The 10764-nt window shown below is 30.1% G+C and overlaps 1 long non-coding RNA gene across 1 annotated transcript; it reads left to right on the top strand.

Moving 5' to 3' along the window:
* Window positions 1–731: 731 nt before the first annotated feature.
* Window positions 732–10764, top strand: LOC144373040 (uncharacterized). Its single transcript, XR_013432842.1, has 3 exons — window positions 732–808; window positions 6883–7000; window positions 10608–10764. It is a non-coding gene; the product is annotated as an uncharacterized LOC144373040 (long non-coding RNA).

Raw genomic sequence — 10764 nt, forward strand, 5'->3', positions numbered from 1 at the left:
ATTCTGCTATCATGTATGACTAAAAATAAATAGTCATACATGTTAATCATACATGTTACTATTGCGCTCTCTCTCTCTCTCTCTCTCTCTCTCTCTCTCTCTCTCTCTCTCTCTCATTAGTTTAGCAAACTTGAAATATAGGAGGCTTTACCCAGAAATGGGGATGTTTGTGCTGTTGTTTCTGGTAGTATAGATGGGGATTGATGACACTACCTGGAGTCTGTACAGCTACGTTAGCCTGGGGTTTCAATCTCCCTGCTCATGCTGTTATTATTAAGGTAGGAGCTTACCTTCTTTTGATACAGATTCCTGTGAGTGTTAAAACAAACCTATGGATTGATTTATTTAGAAAAAATATTGTGATTTGGCTGTTTCTTTCAATGTTAATTTATATAAGAGAAAAAATATTTTCTCCAATAAAATTCAGTTTATGTTGTAAAAATGTAACTATCACAGATGATGAAGGGATTAGTTAAAGTACACTTTTGAGATCTTACTGTATTTGCCCAATTTCAGTATTTAGCTCTTCAGGATTATATTTATGTATACTTATGTAAATTTTTATTAACTTTTTCTTATCTAGGGAACACAAATATATGCTGCAAAAAGAGGCTCCTGTATTGACCTTGGAATTTTAGATGTCATGCAGATATTTGGCCGAGCTGGACCACCACAATTTGACAAATTTGGGGAAGGAGTCATTATAACAACACATGATAAACTCAGCCATTACCTCACTCTGCTCACTGAACAAAACCCAATTGAGAGTCAGTTTCTGGAAAGTCTTGCAGATAACCTAAATGCAGAGGTAAGATCTGATCAGCCAAAAGTTGGGATAGAATTGTCAGCTTTAAGAATAACGATAAAGGTTGAGTTGGTTTTTGCTTTGTAGTGTTTAGGTATACAGATTATGCTATATAGTCATAAGACAAAAGAGGCTGGGGTGGTGGGGGGCAATATTGTTGATTAACTCACAGCAGTATAAATGTAGAAAACAATACTGAACGGAACTCATTGTTAAATGATCACACTTGCAATCTATGAGGTTTTGCTATAGATCAGAAATACAATCCAAAGTTTACAAATCAGGGAAACAGAAATAGCAATAACTGATATGTTTAGTGCTCAATTGATGATTAATATTTGTATGAAGTTTTTCTAAGGTTTATGAAGCTTTCTTGTCTTTATTAGGTCATTTGATTATCTTTGTTATGTAAAATGTGATTGCCTAAATTGAGCAAGAGTATAATGTCTTATTTCAAATGTGTGTGTGTAGGCATGTGGGAGTGTGTGGGGGGAGACTTTAATAATAGGATGTTAGAGTCTGTAAACAAGTCAAAATAACACCTGGTATTTTGCCAGGGGAATGTTAGAGTTTGTAAACAAGTCTGATTGGTGCCTGGCAAAATGCCAGAGGGAGTGGTTTGAAAAGTAACAAAAGCGAGCCATTAAGTGTGGAAATTCCTTATTGATTGACTGATGTATCTAGTTTATGCTAATTAAGATAAGCTGTGCAAAATGTATAAATAGCTCTGTTGTCCTATAATAAACAGCTCCCTCTTCTGCTGTATCAACTGTACACAAGTTATTCGTCACCCCACCCCCAGCAATAGGATTTAAATAATGAACCTAGAAAGCATAGGTAACATCTCAACTGGTAAAGAAAATAAACATTTTTACAATTTAGAGTATATGTATACATGTATGTATGTATATATATATATATATATATATATATATATATATATATCTCAAACTTTCAAATGAATGTTTAAAATTAAGTGCAATGTTTTCATGACATTTTTAATGACTGCACAAGTATTCAACGCTTTCCTACCTCAGTATCCTTTTTTTTAAAGTTAACTCAAATAATTTAGGTAATTTAGCTAAGATGTAAATATTGAATAAATGAATGAAATATTCACAATCATATTTACAATCAAATATTACTTATTGTGTGCAAGTCTATCTGGCGTACTTCTTAAACAATCTATAGAAATTCTATTCAGGTTATTTACAAGATTCTTTATAGAGAATGAAAGACACACTCTACATTATGTAGTTCTTCTGTTAAGAAGCATATAGTTCAAAAGGAGAAAAAAAGATATGGAAAGAAAATGGCAACTTCCATAGAAGTACTTGGTAGAAGGAGAAAATATGTTTGACCTGGGGCTATCAAAAAAGGCTTTTTTCATGATGATAGTAAACTTAGTCTGAGTTCAGACAATAGATACGTTTTGGAAGATAAGTTTGAAAGTAAGAAAAAAAGCATGAAGAGCACTGGTTTACCTTAACAAAATTACAGGACAACAAAAAGATATTAGAAAATAAAATTTGACTCCAAAGAAAATATTATCATAGCTCAATTTTGGTCCTCATTGCCTAACCTGATTACATGGTGTAAGTAATTAGGTGTGGGCCAAGAGTGTTTATAATGGGATAAAATCTATTACTGCAAAGTGATGGTAATAGTAGCATAGGCTAGAGACTGCTGGGTGCTTCATGTACATTCTCTTATTCTGTCAGAGCTGCTAAGTAGATATTATACTCAGAGAGACGTGTAACTGCCCAGGGTCACTAAGTTATAATTTTTAGAAATAATATTCAAACTGTGGTCTATTTAGCTCTAACCAAGATCTTTTCATTGTTGCTTAAGACTTCTGTAATCTTATTAAAAATGTAATAAGTTAAAAAAATACATTACCCTACATTAAGATTCTCCCTTCTTTTCTTCTAAAACCTGAACTAAACATTTTCAAAAATGGTAGCCATAATTTCTATTAACATTTACAGTAAAAAAAATCCTGTTTTTCTAAAATTTAGCTTAAAGAGCATGTCAAGGAATATTAAATCTTAGCACACCTAGAATTGGTTCTTGATAGTTTTTGTAAGTGGTAGTCACAATGTGTTGATGTTATTATGCAGAAGACACAAAGTAAGCAAAACAATGCTCTTGTCCTCAGGGAACTCTTTCCTGGGGACAAAAAAGTAGCACCAGTGAAACTATGTGATCTAGCCCTGCATATAAAAATAGCGCTTAAGTTCATCTCATATTAATTAAAGTACTTGCTAGAAATGTCATTTTCAGAAATGTCAACACACTCTGAGCACAATTCCATTTAGTGATATAAAGGGCATTTAAATAATGAAACATATAGATTGAAAATTTTTAGTTACTATAATGAAGTACAGCCATTGCTAAACTTGCTCATATCTTGGTTTACTGGAAGAGCTCCCTGTTACAGTAAATTTTCCTGTTAATGAAACAAACTCCTTTAAATTATAGTTGAATGTGAAATTAAACTTAGTCATCTGTACACATCAAGTGTGAAATTGGTTTATAACATAAATCTGTGCTGCATTCTTAAGATAATAGATTTGTAAGTCCTTAGACTGCAAAAAAATCTCCGTAAGACTCTAAAATATCACTAATCAACATAAAGATTATGTTAGGATAGTAATGTTGCCTTTATTAATATATTTGATTTCCTGAATATCAATTTTGACCTTGAATTTAGAAAAATTGGAGAAAATATTTTATGAAGTATAATTTAATGCAAATATTTTATGAGACATCTTTGCTGATTGATGCCTAATGGGGCTGACTTCATAATGCAAAGTTGAGAAGTAACAAATCCCTTTCCTATAAAGAGCCACTTATTTTTGCACTGTGAGAAACACTGATATATGTATTTCAGGCTAATTAAAATGTATTCATGTTGCTCAGTGTATACTCTGTTCTAATCCCTATATTCCATACTTTATAACTTTGTTAATTATTCTATATCCTAACATATACATTCTTTGTGTACACAGAGTTTTTGTCTCTTCAGGATGTTGTACATACAATGGCTCTTGAGTTAAAACCTCCACAGTCTGACTACCCTTCCCACTTCTTATTCTCATTACTCCTCAACATAGGCCTTCTGCCCTAGGAAGCTATTACTCTACTCACTTCACTTAGAAAGGCCCAATTTTCTTTTTTATGAAATATAGATGCTCTCATTGTGAAAATTCAATAAGTGCCTGTTCCAAGTTGGTAAGCAATATAGTATCACTATTTTCTGATGATCCCTTCATATGTAGCCCTACTTAAGCAGTATATATATAAAATTAAAAATTATACTCATGATTATATTTGCTTATTTAGTTTCTAAAAACTATATAAAGTTAATAGAAACTATATGAATGGTTTTAACTAGTTTTTTAAAACACACATATAGTAAAAATAAATAAGATAACCTTAAAGACTAAAGTTTAAATAGATAAATATTAAGTGACACTTGAGTCTGATTTCTGAATTACCAAATTTGGAGTTGATTTTATTATTGTTAAGGAAGAATTAATTTTATTACACTATACACTAATGTCACTTTTACATGTTATATTTTTGAGTATCTTGTATGTGCTAGACTCTGTGGATGTTGGGCTTCTATTTGTCATCTTAATTATTTATACATATCTCACCTCCATGACTAGAGAAGTGAGGTCAGGGACCATACTATTTGTTACCATATCCATTGTACCTTAAATTATATATAGGCTTTTTAGTGATTTGTTATGATTATGGAGATAAATAAATAAATTTCAAAAAGAGAGAGTATGGAAAAAATACTTGTTTTATGAAAGGCTCCTGTATCAGATAGCCACTAGGCGACAGCAAATATTTTCAAGAAAAGTTTTATTTTTGTCACTAGGTGGCATTCAAGGATTAGTCTCAAAATAAGTTGTACCTTTACATTTATTTTTTCTGGATAATCTCTTCCCTTTTAATGAATTTTTAGAAGATTTCCATTACATGATCTAATTTTTGATACCTACTTTTTCTTCTAATCTTATAACTAATAGCAATAGGTAATTATTGATGTTTATTTGATAAGTCTGATTTTTAAATTGTCCTTTATAAAATTTTTGTCTCTTGAGATTTGTATAGTATTTTAAAAGAGCATCATAAGGTCAAAACGGAATGAATATAGGTTGTTATTTTAAAGTAATAACGTAAAGTAATAAGAGAATATAGGTCACTATAAAGGAATATATGGGTTATATGACAATACATTTTTGACTTGCAAATAATAAAATCAGAAATAGGTGAGACTCTCAGCTATTTATCCGTATCATCAAACTAGTTTTATTTACCTAAGCAGACTGGAAAAACTGTTTAAACATCCTACACAACTCTCTTATTGGCTTAATTTTAATTCTTACTGCCTTTCATTTTCTGAAAAGCTTTACAGTTTACATTTAGGAAATGTACTTACTTATAGTATGAATGGCTTGGTCATTTTTAAGTAAAGTAGTAGAAATTTAGAAGCAAATAGGCAGAATCTTCTTATGTATTTTTTTTTTTACTTTTGGTTGTCCCACTTTTTAAATAACAAATACTATGATGTAATATTACAGTAAAAATTATATGCTGCTGTATCTCATCTTCAATTCATTCAAAGTAGCTAAATGTACAATTTTTTGTTGTTGTTGTATTTTGTTTTGTTTGGTGCTCAGAATTGAACCTAGGACCTTCTGCATACTAATCATGTACTGTACCACTCTCAGTCCTTCTACATTTTTATTTCACAATAAAAGTTATATAAAATTAAAAATTATAATACAGCGACTAGATCAAACATGAAGATTTTTATTTTCTTCAATTTTAGTACAAAAATGGCACCATTTGTTTTCCTTTTTTTCCCCTCCTGTGAGTAAAAAAAATGGGTTCAGGTACAAATTTACAGCTGTCAAGTTTTACAAATTTGGTTAATAGTTAAAGTAAAAAGGATACATTAAGTAAAAGCAGAATTACTTCCCTTGCCTAAGGAACTATTTTAAGAATACATCTCATTATAATTCTGAATTAATATTCTTATCTAATCATGTCTTTCTCTTTATTACACAGATCTTATATTTATTGTTGTGTTCTAAATTATTATCCTTTGGTTTTATTTAATAAATATATTACAAATCACTTCAAATGCTATATTAAACATTATATTTCCTTTCTGAATATAATCTAAACAATCATCCAATGATAACTTTGGTTCAAATGTTTAAATATCATATTTTCCCATTGCTTGTTTTAAAGGTTAACAATTTTAAAAAACACCCTATTCTTGTATGATTTTGAAAGCATAAATATTAATATGTCTAAATACCAATAAATTTGCTTTGTTTTGTGCAGAAATAATTGCATTTTCCATTATACGCATATTGTATGTTTATACTGGCAGTCCTCTAAATGAGTAGCTCTAAAGGTAAAAACTACCTTTGTACCTTCTATGGTTTTATTGATGACAGTGCGTAGAATCAGGATAAAGATCGACAGAATTAATATTTAATTATTTTTTAAATAATGTTGAGTTTTATTTTTTAATCTTTATTCATTTTGCTTATTTTTTTATGTGGTGCTGAGGGTTAAGCCCAGTGCCTCAAATGTGCTTAGACAAGTGCTCTCCTACAACCCCAGCCCCATATTTTGTTATTTTTATTCTGGTACACTTAAATTTAAACATACTCAGTAGTTTTATAAATATAAAATGAAACTAAAAAAAAACAGATACAGAATATGAAAAAGAATTAACAAATGTCAAAAATGTCCTTAATGCTATGTAGAATTAAAATTTATACAGGGAAAAACAATCAAATGTCATCATTGAGTAAATTCAGTTTGGGAAGATAGCATTTCCAATGTACTATTCTCAATGAAATAAAGAGGACTGCTGTTTTCATTAACTGAGAAGTCATTTCAATGATTGTGCTTACCTACTTTCAAATGTGGCACAATGATCTATTTTGAAAACTTAATTTCTGGCAGAGTGGCCTTTGCTGTAATGTTTATGTTTGACTTTAATGCATTCCTTTAATTTCTGTTGTATTTTTGATTTGCAGATTGCTCTGGGAACAGTCACAAACGTGGAAGAAGCATTGAAGTGGATAAGTTACTTACCTTTATGTATGGATGAGAGAAAATCCATTAGTGTATGGCATCAGTCACAAAGCTTATCAGGTAGAAAACGCAAACTCATTTATTAAAAAAAAAAAAAAACCCTCAAGCCTTCTTTTTGGTTCTGTAATCCTTTCATGATGTGAGGATAAATATTTGCTACTTTTGCCTCATCTGAAAAGAGTTATGGACCTAGAAGAAAAATAAAGATTCTTAATCATTTTTTAAAATACACTAAAAAATTAAATTTGTTTCTTGTAATTATTTTCCTTTATTTAAATATCTTTTCCCATTAATAATGTTGATATTTGTATCATACTATTTTTCAGGTATATTTCTGTTAGATGTTGATATTTCAACATGAGTTTTTACTCTGGTACATTTAGTTTTAGAAATAACCAGATATAAGGAAACATAGACCATTTTTAAAAATAGGCTTGTTATATAAAATCTACTCCTCCTGTCATGTCCCTTCTATGCCCTATAGTGAAATAAAAGATAGCATTAAAGCATTATTGTCTTAACAGTTTAAAGTTTAAAGTCAGTTTCATGATTCAATGTGTGTGCATAGACAGAGAATTACATACACGTGATAGCAGGTCTTCCTATGAGCTTTATAGTTGTGTGGTCCATGTGGCTTACAGATCTTGTCTTTTCTTTAGAACTCTGCTTTATATACTGTAAATGCTTCCTAATTACAGATAAAATTCAGTTGTAATGTAATAAAAACATTATTTCACCATCTTCATATGATATTTACTTCTGTTAAGTCAAAATTATCAAAGAGGTTGAGTCTAACTCAAAATTATAGTTTTTCTCTATTTGCCAATATATATACACACAAATATTGTATTGATAAATACACATACATATGCATTGAATGTATGTGCATGTATTGGTAAATATGTGTATACATATATATATATATATGTATTATGTGCATTTGTTATCAAAGCAATTGCTAAACTTTTGGGGGTTTTCTTTCATTTTTCCTTTTCTTGTACAGTAGATTTTGCCATGGAAGAGTTGAAACTTAAGACTTAGGGGGGAAACATTAAAAATAGTAGTAGCAACTCGTTCTGAAGCTGGTAATCTGAAATTCTTAGGTTTTCATACTTCGGTCTTCTTTACATAGAATTCCACTACTTTTCTGCTTCTCAGTTAAAATATGTGCTGATCTTCAAATGGATGTCTTATTTTATAAGCAATTTATAACTGCTTTATCATCTGTGATTTCATACATTTTTATATTTATTAATTTTTAACTGGTACTCTATAGACACACATAAAGGTGGGAATCACTGTGGGTTATTCATACATGTGCATAGCATAATTTGGTCAGTTTATTCACTCAGTTCCTCCCTTTTCCATCCCTTCTCCCTTCCCTCTGTACCCTTTATCTACTTCGCTAATCTCTGTTCTATTTTCATGGGACATTGCCCACCCCCTTTCTCTATTTTTTTAGTTCCTTAGTTATCTCTTGCTTCCACATGAGATAAAACATAAGGCCTTGACTTTTTGAGTCTGGCTTATTTCACTTAGCATGGTGTTCTCCAGTTCCATCCATTTGCCAGCAAATGCCATAATTTCATTCTTCTTTATGTCTGAATAAAACTCCATTTTGTACATATACCATATTTTCTCCATTTGTTCATATGTTAATGGGTACCTGAACTGGTTACATAACTTGACTATTGTGATTTGTGCTGCTGTGACCCAACAATCCCAACAGACCTTGCACTTTTTAAATAATGTGTCTCTAAATGTTCTCATCACAAATATGATCATTGTGAGAATAGTCAAAGGTACAATGAAAATTTTCTGAAGGACTAAAATTAAACAAGTACATGTATTTTCATGGGTTAAATATTCCTTGGAATAAGATAAACACATCAATTGATTTTTAAGTATTAGGTTAATATCAAAAGTTTTTTTGCAGTATAATGAAAACTTTAACATAGTTTTCTGGTATTTAAGAAAGAGGAATTTTGTTTCATTCCAGGATTCATAGTTTTACTGCATTTACAGTTCTATATCTTAACTTTTTCTTTAACTTATATGTTTTGATTTTGTTGCTCTGTAAATTTGTATCTATAGAATTCTTATAGACAAAAACAAATCAAGTAATTTGGACCTGATATATATAGTATCACTTATAGCAAATATTTGCTGATAATACTCTTGATGCTATGTTACTTATCTGCAGTTGGTTTCCTTTTGCCTAATTTTTCTGATTTTTAAAACTTTTTTAAGCTGCCAAAAAGATCTAAGTTAAAACAAATGGTGGAAATATTAACTCATTAGATTTCTAAGGAGGTTTACTACTTCTCCAACACCCCATTAAAGATCATATTTTACATTATTGCTCATAACAAGAGATTAATCTTCAAGACTTAGATGTGTATGGTTGTGCACTTGTACAGTATGGTTGTGCATGTATATACATAGCAAAAAGAATATTTGTTAGTATTTTGTATTGAATATCAATTTATACTTAGAAAAAAATTATAATAGTTTTAAAACTATATAAAAGTTCACTGTCAACTTCATTTTATTCTTTGATTCTATTATTATTATAGACAAAATGGATTTTTCCACCAACAGTTGTGAAAACTACTAAAACAATAGAATTGTATTTTTAAGGGGATAACCATTCATTTATTTTACCTTTGACAGGGGAAAGCATTTTTTGCCATCATATCTCCAAATGACTGATAAAATAGAAGTATGGTTTGGTAATTTAAAGTGCCTATTTAAGTGTGGGAATTAGAAGATGATATTTTTTTTTCCTTATACCCAATTTCCTGTGTCTATAACCTTAAAGATTATAAGACCATGGAAGAATAATATTGGTATCTAAAGAGATTGTACAGACTGATAGTTTTATTATCCAAAAAGACTATGTGGATTGATAATTTTAATGAATTTTAAAGCTTTCTTTATTTAATCAAATACAATATTTTCTAGTTGTTTCTTAAATGTATAGAATGTACTTCAGAATTTATAATTGAAAAATCTCTGATCAGCAGCTTCAATACTGGGTATATACCCAAAGGAAATGAAATCAGTATGTTGAAGAACATCTGTTCTCCTGTGTTCATTGCAGCACTATCCATGCAAAGAAATGGAAGCAGCCTAAGTGTTCATCAGCTTATGAATGGATAAAGAAAAATCTAATACCTATACACAAATGGTGCATTATTCAGCTATAAAAAGACTGATATATTGTCTTTGCAGTAACAGGGATGGAACTGGATGTTGTTATGTTAAGTGAAATAAGCTAAGTACAAAAGAACAGGTACCACCTGATCACATTCATGTGTAGAATCTCAAAAAGTTGATGTTACAGAGGTTGAAAATAGAATGGTGGTTACTAGGGGCTGGAGAGAGGGATGGGGAGAGACTCATCAATGAGTACTAAGTTTTTATCATAAATAAATGATAAATGTTAGACTGATCAATGAGTACCAAGTTTTTACCATAAATAAATGATAAATGTTTGAAAAATAGTTGTATTTAATCTGTTTTAAATATTGCACAATATATTTTTGTATTGAAAAATCACTTTACACCATTGATACATATAATTTTATGCTTCAAAGTACCAGTTCAAAATTAAGTTTTTAAAAGTCTAATTAAAACATCAAGTGTTTATATTTCTTTCCTGTAGATTGACCCAACATTAAGAAAGCATCGAGAACAGTTAGTCATTGAAGTTGGACGAAAACTAGACAAAGCTCAGATGATTCATTTTGAAGAGAGAACTGGTTATTTTTCCTCAACGGATTTGGGTTGAACCACCAGCCACTATTATATTAAATACAATA

The sequence above is a fragment of the Ictidomys tridecemlineatus genome, unplaced genomic scaffold (assembly GCF_052094955.1).
Source record: "Ictidomys tridecemlineatus isolate mIctTri1 unplaced genomic scaffold, mIctTri1.hap1 Scaffold_218, whole genome shotgun sequence".
Classification (NCBI taxonomy): Eukaryota; Metazoa; Chordata; class Mammalia; order Rodentia; family Sciuridae; genus Ictidomys; species Ictidomys tridecemlineatus.